Genomic DNA, 15,608 nt, shown 5'->3' with positions numbered 1-15,608 from the left:
AGAGCAGATATTTATCAGCTGCTGGGAATAGAGTAGGGATAAAATAAAAAAGGTGTCTGAGTCCAACAATATTTGGAGAAGGTGGACATTCAATATCAAATATTTTTAATGTGCTATGCAGGGGTGGGGGGAAACTAACCTCTCGGAAACAGCTGTGTTAGGATGAAGCGGACATTGTAGGATGAACTGAAATCTGTCACTCAACAATCACAGACAGGCTCTGAACAAAAATGTCAGCACAGAGAAGGCATGGGACATGAAAAGGATCATGGTACTTTAGAGGTCGAAACCTTCAGTGCTCCTGGAACAGAGATGGTACATTCAGGTTGATCAGCCTTGCTGATCATCCACGTGTTGGACAGATATTTACAATGATTTTCAGGTACTTAGCCACTTTGCATTCTCTTGGTTCCTTTGATATCGGGCCGCCAAAGTGAAATGTTTATGAGCTGACACAATTCCCCTTCCAAAGAGCTCATGTGAAGCATCTCCAGCCTGCGGTTTGGAACCCACCGGAATAAGTTAGAACGGATGCAGCTCTCTTTTCCCGGCTACCGTTTCTCGATCTCTAAAAAACCATCCGAGGACTCAGACCTAAGTCCCTTTGCACTGTTCACATTGCCTACGGACTCTCCCTGCTTGGCCAAAAAAGAAAATGAGCAGAGAGGAGAGCAGTCTCCCCCCCCAGGACATTTCCTCCTCTTGGGAGATGAAGCTGTTAGCAAAAGCAAGTCAAGGACCTGCTAGACATTCTGCCCGCGGCCAGCAGATGTCTGGAGGACGGCATTCCCCATCAGTGCGCTGTCTCTTCTCTTCCCCCTGTCTGTGTGCAATAATGTGCCATCCATTTCCCCCCTCTGTCTCAGCGTGTTCTGGTAATGATACCCCTTCTGGGCATTTCACCCCTACCCAGATGGTCTCCAGCATGTTCCTGCCTTCGAGTCTGGGCCCTTCCACTTGAATGTATATCTTTATGACATCCACCCTGCTCTGCCTCTGTCTGCAGTAGTGGGGGCCTCTTCCCCTTGGCCTGTAACACCAAGAGTCGACAACACCAGGTACCCGAGCTGGCCCGTTTCCTTTGTGCTGTCTGAAGGGATCCCTTGTCAACGGTGGTGGAATACAGTTCACCAGAAATTCGGTGGTGACGCTTTTCTGTGTTCCTGACTTTTCTGGACTAGCTGCAGGGACTGATCCTGGAAATTCGTTAGAAATGCAGCTTTTCAGATTTCATCCGAGACCTACAGAATGAAAGGCTAACTATTAACGGCGTGCTGGGGAATTCACAGAGGCAACACCCTGGCCGAGTGTTCTCTGTGAACTTGACAGTCACAGTGTAGCTAAATGTTCTCTTCCTCCTCCTCTCTTTTCCTTCTTTCTCTCCTTCCTCCCTTCCTTTCCTGCTTCCTCCCTTTCTTCCTCTCTTTTCTCCTCCCTCCCTTCTTTCCTCCCTCCATTCATTGACTTAGAATTTGTGTAGACTGGGTCTTACAATGTAGCCTAGGTTGGCCTCGAACCCCCAATTCTCCTCCCTCAGCTTCTTGGCTGCTGAGATTGAAGGCCTGTATTATCAGGCCTGGCTTCCAAACCTTCCTACAAGCATCTACATGCCACAAAAACCCTTCGAAGAGATTTCAGGTGACCTCTTTGCAAACTCCTAGGGGGTAGCCATTCACCATTCTCTGTCCACATTCACCATTACAAAGTAAGCAAGGCAGTGATTCCATTTGTCATGGCAGAACCGGGCTCTGAATTCCATCACCTCCTGTCAGATTACAGGTATTAAAGTTCCACTCTTGCCCTGGACATGTCTGAAAGGTACCAACTTCAGCCACACCATGGTGCTGAATGCCGTCGCCTGCGTCTTGCTCTCTGATGCATCTCATTTTTAGTATTGGTTATCAAAGAAAACGCTATTTTAAGCTATATCAATTGCTAGGAACAGAAGATGACCTTAAATCTTACCCCACTCAAATTGTTTTTTAAAAAAATTGGTCAGACCAAACAAGAAAACCTGTGGAGAGGACTCTATTTCCCAGGGGAAAGAGTTCCAGGATTCTGAGGGAATGAAGTTGATTGGAACACGGTGTAACCCATGTGCAGAGTTGCAACAGTGAAAAAGCAAAATAATCTTCACGTTAAAAATTATTGGCGAAAAAAATAAGTTAAAACTTTGAGCTCAAATAAGGCCTATTTGTGTGTGTGTGTGTGTGTGTGCGCATACACACATGTGTGTGTATGCATGCATGCATGTATCAATAATGTGGCTTCAAGTCTGGTACTCTACATCTTGAGCCACAGCTCCACTTCTGCTTTTTGATAATTAATCAGAGATAAGACTCCCATGGTTTTATATTCCTGGGCTGGCTTTGAACCTTGATCCTCAGATTTCAGCCTACTGAGTCGTGCGGATTGTACGTACAAGCCACCAGCATCCAGCTAAGACTGGTTTTCTGTCAGAAAGCTTGGAAATCCTAAAAAGCTGTTAAAGATATATTACTCCAAATGGAGTAATACCTCCCTTGGTATAACAAGAGGCAGTATCTTTGTGTGTGTGTGTGTGTGTGTGTGTGTGTGTGTGTGTGTGTGTGTAGGATGTGTTTATTATTGAGTTACTAATGAAAAGAACTCTGGGAAGTTACCTTTTGGAAAATGCTTTGCCATCCACCTAGACATTAGGGGCTGACTGCTTGCTGCCGGAGGGAAAGGCCATCCACGCGAGAGAATGGACGTCTACTTTAATTAGTCGCGTCACAGAAATTTCCAGCGAGTTCTGGAAGATGATGTTTCTACTTCGATTTCTGTGTCATGCGTGGTAAGAAGTGGTCTGAGCTGGCTTGTTTTGTCACCATAAAATAGGGAGCCCTCTGATCAAGAATGAGACCATAGAGTTTCAAATTCAGTGTGAAATTTCTCTTTGTGCCAGGTACATATTTGGAAAAAACCCCTCTACTCTGCTAAGATTTCGGCATTTATTTTGGTACCTTTTCCACAGTGACAAGACCCTTTGCAAAAGCTTTGTAATAACATTGTATTACTTTGGACCTTTCAATCAATTGCACACACACACACACACGCGCGCGCGCGCGCACACACACACACACACACACACACACACGGCAATGCCATTGAGGGGGTAGGAAAATGGAATCTATTTTCCAGCCTGAGTTTAGCATCAAGAGCTTGGTGGCATATGTCTTGAGAGACGGAAGTTTTATCCAAACCTGGATAATTATATTCGCAGTGTAGCTGTAACAATTCCTTTCTAAAGATTCAGAGAGGAGTGTGGTGCACAAGGAAAGCGTGTTGTATGCTAATTAAACATGGCCGAGAAGTCATGAATTCTCTATGATCTTCATGGAAAGAAATCAATACCTGTATCTATTTCTATAAAACTCCAGGGCTTTGCTCATGGATATTAGAATCCAGAAAGATCGGCTTTTATGTTGTGTTTCTGGTAATAATGAGCAATCTGGGGTCAAAAAGAACTCTTGCGCAGAGTACAGAATAAAAGAGTAACTAGAAACAATTGAAAACGAAATGCACAATCAGATCTGTGTAATGCTGCTTAAAGCAAGGCTAATCTTCCTTGAGCATTTTCACTCACATGTAAGAGTCCCATCATATGGAGTCTTAGCAATGGATGTGTTACTGATGTTCTAAAACCTTGGTGTTAATGCACAGTATTAAGTTTTCATAACATGGTAGGGAATGCATGGCTGGTAGATGTAGACCAACCTGCCCAAGGAATTGTGATTTCCAGAGTATTTGGTAGAATCGGTGCCTTTCAGGGATATTGGCGTGGCTGAAATTGAAAATTGGAGACCATTGCTGGTGTGTGGTACTGGATGGTTCTGAACGTCGGCTCTTAGTAATAAATGACATTGGTAGATGTAAACTCTCCTCCAACTTCTTCCTGCACAACTGCGGTAGATACTTGACCCATAGTCATATTCCTGATGATCTTTACCCAGAACTCAAAAGCATATTTGATCATATTTGCTTTTGTAGCCAATGAAATTTCCCCATCATAGACAGAAGTCCTGTGTGATATCTCAAATCAATGAGCTTCATTGTGTCAGATTCCTCCTGTTTTGAGCAGATTTCTCTGAGGGGTGGGGGCCAGGGGTGAGGGGAGAGCCAAGATTCAGTAGGCAAGTATATTGGAGACCAGCTCCTCACGTTATATTTATTTGACTATCAAGTTCACTGTTCAAAAGCCAGCGGCTCACGCCTGTAATCCTAGGTATTCAGGAGGTTGAAATCTGATGATTGAGATTCAGAGCCTTAGCTTCAGCCTGGGCAGGAAAATCCATGAGACTCTTACTTCCAATGAAATGGAAAACACCAGGAAGTAGGGATGTGGCTCATGAGACAGAGTGGCAGCTTGAGAGACAAATCCAAATGAGAGCATGAGGCCCTGAGTTCAAGCCCCGATCCATTCTCATGCGCGCGCGCACACACACACACACACACACACACACACACACACACACAAATAAATTCACTATTCTACCTGCGGTTCTTCCTCAAATGATACCATCTTTTCTCTAAAGTGCTGGTGTCCCAGTGTTACAGCCATGAAATTCTGCCCTGCATTTGCTCACAGTCACTAACACTTTGCCCCTTGTCTGATGAACCAGGTAGCTCTCCAGTCTGTCCCGAAGCCCCAGAAACAGGCAGCCCTGAAAAGCAGACCCCAAACAGAGAAAGAGAGAGGGGAGGGGCCACTGAAAATGCAATTCTTCTTTCCCAAAACTAAAACAAACCCTTAGCGAATCCTCTAACTTCACAAGAGAATCTTTCTCAGATAGCCGTCTTTATTTGGCCCAGCTAGCCAAACGAGCAACCACTCACAGTCATCAAAGATGAAAGTGAAACCCCGAATTCTTTCTCTCTCTCTCTCTCTCTCTCCCTTTTTTCTTAGAGTGGTTATATTTCATTTAATCCAACAGAGATCATTGTTGGTTCCTTACTGCCTTAGAATTGGTTTCAGTGTTGGGATGTGATCTGAAGGTCTCTAGGAAAAAAAAAAAAGAGAGAGGGGGCTTCAAAAACGTGCTCATTGGCCGTCCTCTTGTTGAGCAGTCTTTTCTTGTGCACGCGTGGGGAGTAAAACCAGCAAATCTCTGCTCTTTGATAACGGGCACACAGAAGATCTCTGTGTGTCTCGGTCCCTGCTGACTCAGGAGAAAGGAGATGACAGAAGATGGAATCTTGGGCGGCCTGCTCCTGCCCAGGCTGCGTGCTGCACACAGGGCCTGGACAGAGCTCACGGGCCAGCTACCTTTTCATCACAAAGTCCACTCTGACCCTGTACAGGTGGCTCTTTTTATACAAAGCAGCTCGGCGGAGCTGGTGGAGAAATGTCCTTTCAATGGTAGCATTCCACATGGAATGAGGTGGTATTCAAAAAACCTGCATGGGAGCGGCAGCCGGGCTCTATTGAGACAGAATAATGCACCCTGAAAAGCTGGCACGGGCTGATCACGGGCGGCCCCCCCCCGAGACTGTACACCACAGTGGCAGCCAAACACGCCAGCAAGTCACAATGAGGAAACCCACGGTTGGATTTCTCTCCCCGCTTCCTAAGGACGAGGCTTATGTGTTTACCACCATTTGGAAGACTTTTGTTTTTTTTTAAATTTTATTTTAAGAGTCGCTATTTCTCCCAGTGTGTGTCGTGTGCATGATCACGGGAGGTCGGCTCTGAGGTTTATGTTCAGGTCCAGTATCACGCACAGCTCACATTAGGAGCAGGCAATACGACAATCAATAAATAAAAGGTACCACCAATATACCCGACTGCAGCCAACCCAAATCCTGTTCTCCTAGTGCATAAACGGATTACATCTCCGAACTTGGTTTATTATTTATTGAAAGAAAAAGAACTGGATAGTAATGTCTACAGTTTACCCTGGGTAAACAATAAACAAATGAACCTATAACTGGTCACTTCTTCTAGAACAATCTTGATAACCTTGAACCTTCCAGTGTGGATGGATTTTCAGGTTTGGGTTTTGTTTTTTTCTAAAAGTGCCTTCCATGACTTTTATGCGAAGATTTTGCGACTGCTGGGAACCAGGTCTATGTTTAGAAGGAAGAGGGTAGAGAAGAAAACAAACCAAACCAAAACACTTTTCTTTTCGCCGCAAGTTCAGTGAGAAATCAACTTGGTTAGATTTGGGGAAGGGGTGCACCCTCCTTATCAAAATATATCTCCGGACTCCTAATATGCTTCCAGAATATTCTCAGCAAAGTCATCAGAGAGTGCGTGAATGAGAGCTTCTTTCGCCTCACATTAGGTCACAGTTATTTAAAGTCCAGAAGGGTGAGGAGAATACATATACAAAACCATTCGTGTGTAAGGATGACCCCTGTAGGAAAACCGTATTGCCGGATCCCATAAACAGCTATAAATTGTCAGAGAAACAAGAGTTCAGAACGGCCTTGTGTTCAACTAAGCACTGCTTTCTGTGTGGTAGTTAACCTTTGACTGCAGTAGTAAATTAATGCAGAGCTATTTAAAACACACACACACGCACATACACACACACACTCCTATGCAAAAATCACGCCGGAAACAAAATGCATAATATTAAAAGACTAACAGTAACTTGACCTCTACCGTTTGGGGTAGGAGGGAGGTTTGGGCCTTGCCTTGAATGAGGAGGGACATGTTCATGAGGAAGGCTGCGAAGCACTTGACATCTTCAATTAAAATTAAATTAGAAATCTGCCGCAGCCAAAGAAGGGCGGCGCATGTTATCAATGGAACCCCGTTAGGGGTTGCAACCCATTTTAGCAACACCCCTTTATTACTGCAAGTGCCTCCCGTAACTGCCCAAATTGCCAAATGGAACTAAATAAAATGTCACTCTGTGAATAAATTAGGCATTTTACACTATCTTCCTATGTCTAATGACAGCCATAGTAGTATAATATCTGCTCGCCTCTGGGGGCCAGCTTGGGAGAGATGAGGGAAAGTTGTTCTGTTCTTCACTTACCCACCCCGGTAGAATGTTTCTGATTTCCAAGGCATGATGGGAAAATTTTCCCTAGAGTGTTTCTGAACACACTTCTAGGATTTCCCTCTATTTTCCTCTTCCTCTTTCCCCCTCCCTCTAACTCTCCTTCCTTCCTTCCTTCCTTCCTTCCTTACTCCCCTTCCCTCATTCCTCCCCTTCCCTCATTCCTCCCCTTCCCTCATTCCTCCCCTTCCCTCATTCCTCCCCTTCTCCCTCTCTGTCTGTCCCTCTGTCTTCCCCTCCTCCTCCCTCCCCTCCCTCTCCCTCTCCCCCTTCTCACTCAATGTAGATAAGGTTAACTGTCACCCAGTTCCAACTTCAAAGTGTTCATAAGTCAGTATTACAGTGAAATGTAGGAATGTCTCACCATTTCCTTGCAATTGGTCATGGTCAGAAAGCACTGGATAAACTTGTACCCCCTCTTGGGATGGCAACCAAGCTTTCCCCTGGGGAATTCCCAGGTACTTCCTGTTTGGGGAACTGCCCCAGCCAGACTTCTTGGACGTTGCGATTTTTCTCCTTTGGCTAACAGATCCCCGAACCGTCCTCCTAACTGGTTTAGCCCAGTAGATGTTCTCCACAGAGCGCCCCCAGTCACGGGAAATAGCTCCCAACGTCTTTCCGAGAATTGATGGTGGGTTTCGTCAAGAACATTGGTGAAGGGTGTTGAGAAGGGACGTACTGTCTGGTGGCAGGGAGAAATCAGTATCACTGCAATTGGGCTTTGAGAAAGTCTCTGGTCGTCATGCGAACAATACAACAAGGCAAATTATGAACACAAAAGCTTTGGACAAAGTTTCCAAATCTTTTTTGCCTCCAACTGGAGAACACTAGAGTCCTTTCCTTTGGGGAAGGAACCTTAGCTGCCACCAGGATCTAAAATTTTAAGTGAATTTTTACAACAACAACAAAGAAAAGACCATTAAATGTAAAGGCTTGACTTCATGCATTCTCTGCCACGACAATGCTAAATTGCCTCTAATTTCCTTCTTTATACATGCAGTGTAGGAATGGCGGCATTTCACAGACCTCACTCTCCCGCTAATTAGTTGCTAGAATTAAGTTGGTAGCTACCGAACTGAAATATTTTAAGAAAAATGTGTCATGTACCAGAAAAAAAATAATTGAAATGCATACTCTGAGGGAAACACTTTGACCTTGTCTGCTATGTTGTAATAATTTGGATCCTTGTTTCCCGTGATAGAGAAATGACTCAGACAGACAAGCAGAAGTGTAGATTTCTTCTCAGGATGCTGAGGTCACCCATGAAACTGGGGGAGGGAGAAACCCTCTGACACCGGATGCCGGTGGCTCACGCCTGTCATCCTAGCTACTCAGGAGGCTGAGATCTGAGGATCACGGTTCAAAACCAGCCCCGGCAGGAAAGTCCATGAGACTCTTATCTCCAATGAACTACCAGAAAACCAGAAGTGGTGCTGTGGCTCCAATGGTAGAGTATTCACTTTGAGCTGAAGAGCTCAGGGACAGCATCCAGGCCAGAGTTCAAGCCCCACGGCCGACAAACAAACAAATGAAAAATCCTCTGAAACAAGTAGCTCACACATATTTATGACTTTCTTCCTTCTCATATCTTGTCTCTTCTTTCCATCCGGCAAGATTGATCTTCTCTGTCTCTTTTTCTTTTTACCTTGAAGAGGCTTTGTGTTTGATTACAGTGGTTTTCTGAGAAGGAAACATGTCTGCCAATAATCTCCAAGCTTCCCCAAACACCTTCTACCTTTTATTTATTTTTATTTTATCTTTATTTTTTGGGTCCGGTCATGGGGCCTGAACTCTGGGCCTGGGCGCTGTCCCTCAGCTCTTCAGCTCAAGGCTAGCGCTCTACCACTTGAGCCACAGCGCCACTTCCGGCTTTTTTCTTTTTTTGCTTATGTGGTGCTGAGGAATTGAACCCAGGGCCTCATGCATGCAAGGCAAGCGCTCTACCACTGAGCCACCTTCCCAGCCCACCTTCTACCTTTTAGTTCTAAAGTTTTCAGAAAGATTATCATTATCATTATTGCCAGCATCCATCAGACAATCATATAATCTACCCTCCCTCTGGTTGCTTGCCTGTATTTAATGATCAACCCTGTTTAGAAGATGGAGTGTCTTCGTAACTAATCTAATAGTTCCCCCAAATAACCATATATAAATAAAGGTCTAGGGGAAATCTACAGAAAAGGAAGTGTTCCCTGAACAGTTCTCTTAATGCTCTGCCATACATATTCCAAAAGATCACATTTCTAACATGTCCCACAGATCATTTGCCTAAATACAGAATAAGGAAATAAAGCATATCACTAGGTGATTTTACGTGTCACCTTGTAAGAATACACCGACCCTAACTTTATGCCCTGAAATATCCTAAACTCAACTCTCAAAAAATTCTATACTTGGTTCCCTGGTAGATGCTTATTAAATCCAATGATGCTAATTTCACAGAAATTGCAGATGGACGAAGTCTGCTTCCCTGGGTGAGTTCCAGAGGCCTCCCCTTCAACAAAATATAACAGTTTTTTATCACGGTCTGGGGGGAAAAAGTGATTGTTGTCTTGAAGCCATTTTAAAGTCACAATCCCAGGGATGTCGCTGGTACCCAGTAATAAAATATATTGGCTTGAAGCTGCCATGAGAAATCAGTCCATGAAATGAAAGTCTAACCATTTAATGAGAATCTATCTAAGAGTTTAAAATATATATAAGAATTAATTATCTGTTCCTTGTTCTTGATGGTTGATTTGCTTTAGCTAACACCTGAGCCTCTTATTTGCCAAGAAAGAGATAAAATGACCATTAGTGGAATAAGTTGATTTTTTTTAATCATCCTACTTTTCAAATCCAACTCTTCAATGTTCTAGAAAAAGGCTGCATTTTTTTTTGCTGGTCCTATTCTTAATAAAATAGGATGAAGCTCATTTACTGGAAAGAAACCACCGTCTGTCGTTTAGCAAATGTTTGTGAAATGATTAAGTCTAGACTAGCTGATTCTATGTTCCTTATCTGCGGGTTAAAAAGTAAACTCAGAGCAATTTCTGCTTCTTTCTTGGAGTTGTGTCTGCTCTCTTGATCACTGCTGCAGGTGCAAGTGAGCCAGTGCTTACACACCTGGCCCCTCCCTCGAGGGCCCTCAGGGGTCCTCTGAATTCTTTCCTGAATCCATTTCCCCCTCTTCACCTTCCACTCCTCCTCCTGCTCCTCCTCTCTGGGCCCCTGTCCATGCTTTGTTCGGTTTTCCCCATATCAACTCTACCCAGGCTCCTCTCGGTCACACACACTTAGTGTGTTATTTCGTATCTGTCAGGCTAGCCTTCATTTAGCCTGTCTAGAAAGCATGTACAAACCTAAGGTATGACTCCTCCAAAATGGCGGAGGATGCCACCTGGACCAAGCAATGGGAGATTCTTCTTCCTGGAGCTTTCTTTTCGTGATATATAGAAACAGGTGTGAAACAGAGAGACTTCCGCTTCTTGCCTTCCCGTCACACCTGACTGGGTGTTGAAAGAACATCAAAGTCCCAAATCCAGCATCTTGTTTTGGAATAGGTACTAAAAGAAAAAAAAAATCACAGTGGCTTCAAGAGGATGAAGTTGTGAAGCATGGCATCTCCAAGTCAGCACAAGTAATCAGTTCCCACCACTCTGTCCCTAGAATGGTCGGTAGGAAGCTGGACTAACGGCACGAGTTCAAGTCCTCAGACCATACAAAAATTTCAGTGTCTCAGGCCACCAGTTCACTTTATGAGTTAGGTGATCTAAAGCAAGGCATTTATCTTCTGTAGAATTATTTCTTCTTTAGATCAGTGTTTTTATTATAAATATGCATGGTGTTCTTTTTCTTTTTTTTTTTTGCCTGCCAGTCCTGGGGCTTTAACTCAGGGCCTGGGTGCTGTCCCTGAGCTTTTATCCTCAAAGATAGCACTTCACCACTTGAGCCACAGCACCACTTCGGGCTTTTTGTGGTTAATTGTAGAGTTTCATGGACTTTCCTGCCCTAGCTAGCTTCAAACTATGATCCTCAGATTCCAGCTTCTTGACTAGCAAGGATGACAGGCAGACTGGCTTGTGAATTGTGTTCTTTTGAATATTTTCTTCTATGGAACAGTGCTAGATGGAGAGCAGAGTTGAGCTGAAGATGCAGAGCTTTCTTCCACTTTGATAGCCTTCTCCTTTTCCATATTTCTGCCAGAGTGGTACCTGTATATATACATATATTTAAATATTACATATATATATATATATATATATATATATATATATAAAGTTAAACAGTTGGGGAACTTCCACTGCCTGTCCTTCACCAAGTCCATGACCTACCTGAAGCCTTCTCCCAGGGTTCTACGTGCTGCGGGCTTGGACAAACGCATCATGACAGAGTCACACTCCTCCCCCCCCACATCTCCTGCCTTCATTTATTGGATTCTCTTCCGGCAAGGGGTAGTGCTTATGTCATCCTCGGCAGTGGGTGACCTTTTTAACCAAGACGCGGACTGCTTTGTAGGCCGTCTCCTGCAACTCCTATCATGGCACCAGACCGGGTGCCCCTGTGGCGATTGGAGCTGGATCATTCTGGTCTCAACAGAGCAGAGCCCAATGAGGATGTTATGTAGCTTCTGTCCTTGATGCACACCTGGAACCCAGAAGGGGCCATGGTGACCCCATTGGTGGAAAATGGAATCACTTGCAATATGTCCTCGTGGTTGCTGTTACAGTGATGATGGTGATGGTGATGATGATGATGGTGATGATGATGAAGGGGCCTTGGCGTCAATGGTGGGGAAAACCAGCACCAGGCCCCCCAATAGGTCTTGATGGTAAATACTGACTGTATTTGGGGCTCTAATTCCTCCCACTGTCAGCCAACAAGCATTTCGACCTTCCCAGTCTTGAGATCTTTCCCCCTGGCTGCTTCCCCCCCAACTCTCCTGTGAGAACCTGGGCTGTTCTGTCCCCAGATTTCTCCTGGTTTTGAACCAAGTGTCTCAGATAAGGTATACGTTAATGATCCCATGTTCCAGTAATAGAAAACTCCTCTTCTCCTTTTCCCAATGAGGAAGTATCCATGTGACTGAGACATGCTTTCGCCTGCCAACAATCCATCTAGAGCTCACCCCTTTCGTCTGGTAAATAGAATCGGTGATTCATTCCCGCAAGCATTTGGGTAGACCCCGGTGGCTTCTGGAATGTTCTGACTCAGTGACAGATGCTGAGTTCTTATGCATTCCCTTCGCAGATTTGCTAAGAAATTTGTTCCGATGATAAGATGCATATCGACACAGTAATTAACCACACAGAAGGACACAGAATTTATCAACAGCGAATTCGGACGAGTGAGATGGGTTTTATTCTAATGTTTGTGGTGATTCTCGCTTGAAGCGAGCTTACTGAATTCCTTTACACCTAGCATCTGAAGCGGACACCGTCACGGGAGATGTCTGCTGTTTTATGAGATACATAAACACAGAGAGGCATTCAAAGAAGGAAAATCTGAAGAGAACGGCTCCCTATGAATGTTAATCCTGTTCCCTCATAAATGCGCAGGGTCCCCTGAGGTGTGCGCTCAGGTCTAGATTCTTCATTCTGCTTCTCATTGCCATCAGTGAATGATAGAGCTCCCCCCCATCCTTCCTTCACTTTTATCAGGCCAGTTATGTGATTGTATTTCCTGTCTTCTAAAAACCATTAAAGCGATGATGGCTGGTATTATACAAGTCAGCCTTGAATCTCAGAATATCTTCTGTAGCTTGCTACCTATTTCACTTTCTTTTTACTTTCTCATAGCCTATAGACAATTATATATATATATATATATATATATATATATATATATATATAATATCATTTTTCCTTGCTTTTGCTTGGAAACATTGTGGGAAGTATTATGAGACCTTTATGACTTCACAAGGATAATTGATTGGAAGGACACAAAAACAGAAATGGAGATGCAGTCCAAGGAAATGTAATGGTGGGCAGAGAGCAGTTGTGGAAACTACGCACAGAGAAGTATTTCTTTTTTAGAATGAATGTCTATTCTGGCAGTGGAATTCCATAAGGCTGTTAGTCTCCGTCTTCATGTGTAAGCAGATAATAAGAGTGCCGTTAGAAGGTGGATTGTGTTCAATGATAATATACGTCCATGTTATACTTGTTACTTAATTGTTAGTTATTTTTATCATTGAATTGCTGTGGATAGGACACAAATCTGGAAGATTTCAACACTTCCTCAGTAAAAATCCAGAATCACCACACGTGAAAAAAAGACTGGATAAAAGCAGTTGCATCAAAAGGAAAAGTTTCTGCATGGCAAAGGATATAGCTAGCAAGATACATAGAAAGCCCACAGACTGGGAGAAGACATTTACCTGCTACACACTGGACAAGGGCCTCATATCTAAAATATACAGTTCAAAAACTTAACCCTCCCCAAATAAACTCTCAAAGGAATGAGAAACCAATGAATAAATGGGCTAAAGACTTAACGAGAGACTTCTCAGAAATAAGAATGGCCAATAGACACATGAGGATTTACTGCTTTCTACTTCATATTTTTTTTTTTTTAGCCAGAGGGAAGAACACAGTACAGACTTTCTAAACAACTGACTCCTATTAGAAGACTTTAGTGTTGAATTCATTCATGAATACACTAGTGTTACTCGAATCCATGAAATGTTCTTTTACCCAGGGTTTATGGTATGTCTTCTTCAACAGCTCTACACATGCATCTGTGCACGTATGTGTGTGTTGTAATTTTTCCTGTGTGTTTAAAGCAGTAACTTCGATTCCTTTTGATCTAGAGAGTGCACTTCCGGCTCTCTAAGTGAAACGGTTGGTCTAGTGTCTGTGCTGTCTCCCCTCTCTGAAATGAACAGCAAGTGTGATAATTACTGAATGTCTATGTTTATATAAAACACCCCAAATATAGACATTTGCTACTACCAGCATATACACCAGCTTTCATAAGTGCACTCAATGTGTTTGGTAATTATCGCTGAAATTATTTCCATGAACTTGCATGTTGAAAATTCTATCCCACCCAATGTAAGCCCCATCTGAACTGTGTTTGTGTGTATGTGTGTGTGTTTGAGAGAGGGGGGAGAGAGAGAGAGAGAGAGAGAGAGAGAGAGAGAGAGGGGCAGGCTCAATGCATTGTACATAGGGTTGTTTCTTCCCAGAATATTTGCTCCCTGTATGTTCAATGTTTAAATTCAGTCCTGCCCTAGTCTGATCACTGATACACTGGATTTTATTTCACTGTGTCAACTTTTTACCTACAAGGCTCCGTGCACTACCCGATGCAGCAACTACTTAGTTGCTATGCTGGGCAAGGTGTTTTGCTTTATTTATGATGAATGACAGGCGGTTGAACCCATCCTGCTCTCCAAGCTCTCCCTGGCAATGCGGAGGGCCATTAGGCTATGATTTAGGATGACTTCTTAATGAGCCGGAGAAGCTGATTATGATTGCTCTTTGATTGTCTGTCTTATCAAAGACGGGCTCCGTGAGGACAGACACCCCATACATTTATTTTCACCCTGGTACCCTGGCGTCTGAGCAGAGCCTCAGCCGATACAGCTGGTCGATGTTTTATCCATTCCCCAGCCAGGCCAGGACAGCCTTGTGACCTCTCCGTGAAATGTTCCAACTCTTTCCTTCCTACAAGCTTTCTCACAGAAAGGCCCCTGGGTTTATCTCCTGCCCATTGGTATCGGATTTGCCAACCCAGTGGCCGACGTTCATTTCTCTACTTTCCTGGAGCTGCCTTCTGGGGCCCTCATGACGAATGGCTATTTATCCAGTGCTTGTTAGTCTGTGGTCCCGCTGTTTATAAAGTACTCTGCCTGAAGAGTAGAGACTTACCATGGGCGTTCAACATGGTCCCCCGTCAGATACACAAAAGTGCCCAAGACCTCCTGGCATGGGCACTGGTGTGTGAATGTCCCGCAGAGCTCCTTTGGATGTGAGAGCCAAGAAGGTTGACTGTGAGATGTCCCGACTACAACGTTAGCTCCTCCCCGTCCTCGCTCCCTCCCCCAGCCATCAGGTGAACGTCAGGACCCTCTAGCCTACTTGGGGAGAGTGTCCCCTCCCAACATGGGGCTCACTGCTCAGCGGGCTTGTAGGAATGAGAGCCCTGAAGGCACCAGCCATTCACTGTGATTTGAAATGGCCAAGACGTGAACCATCCCACCAGGCTGGGTGGCCAGTTCTGCAAGGCCAATCACAGAAAAGGCGTCTGTCCTGGGGGAAAATGGCTAGACAAGCTGTGTTCCCACAACCCTCAGGAAGAAGGCCTTAGTGCTCAAGAAACGGCCTTTTCTCCTCTCCCTACCCCCACTCCACCCCTCTCTCCCTCTCCCTCTCATTCTATGTGCGGCTGAAGTTCAGTGGTAACCCGTGCTGACCTCGGGGCTCCATGCGTTCGTTCCTGGTTTGGTGAACCGTTGACCACGCTTCCATTGCTGTCATTAATCACTCAGTCCTCAGTGACCCTGTGAGAGCAAAGCTGAGCACATGGGGCGCGGTTTGGGAGAGGAGTGGAGAGAAAGAATGGAAACAGAGGCAGAGGGCCAAAGGGAAGGGA

The sequence above is a fragment of the Dipodomys ordii genome, unplaced genomic scaffold (assembly GCF_000151885.1).
Source record: "Dipodomys ordii isolate 6190 unplaced genomic scaffold, Dord_2.0 Scaffold112, whole genome shotgun sequence".
Classification (NCBI taxonomy): domain Eukaryota; kingdom Metazoa; phylum Chordata; class Mammalia; order Rodentia; family Heteromyidae; genus Dipodomys; species Dipodomys ordii.
The sequence above is the reverse complement of the archived record's forward strand: the minus strand, read 5'-3'. Positions refer to the sequence as shown.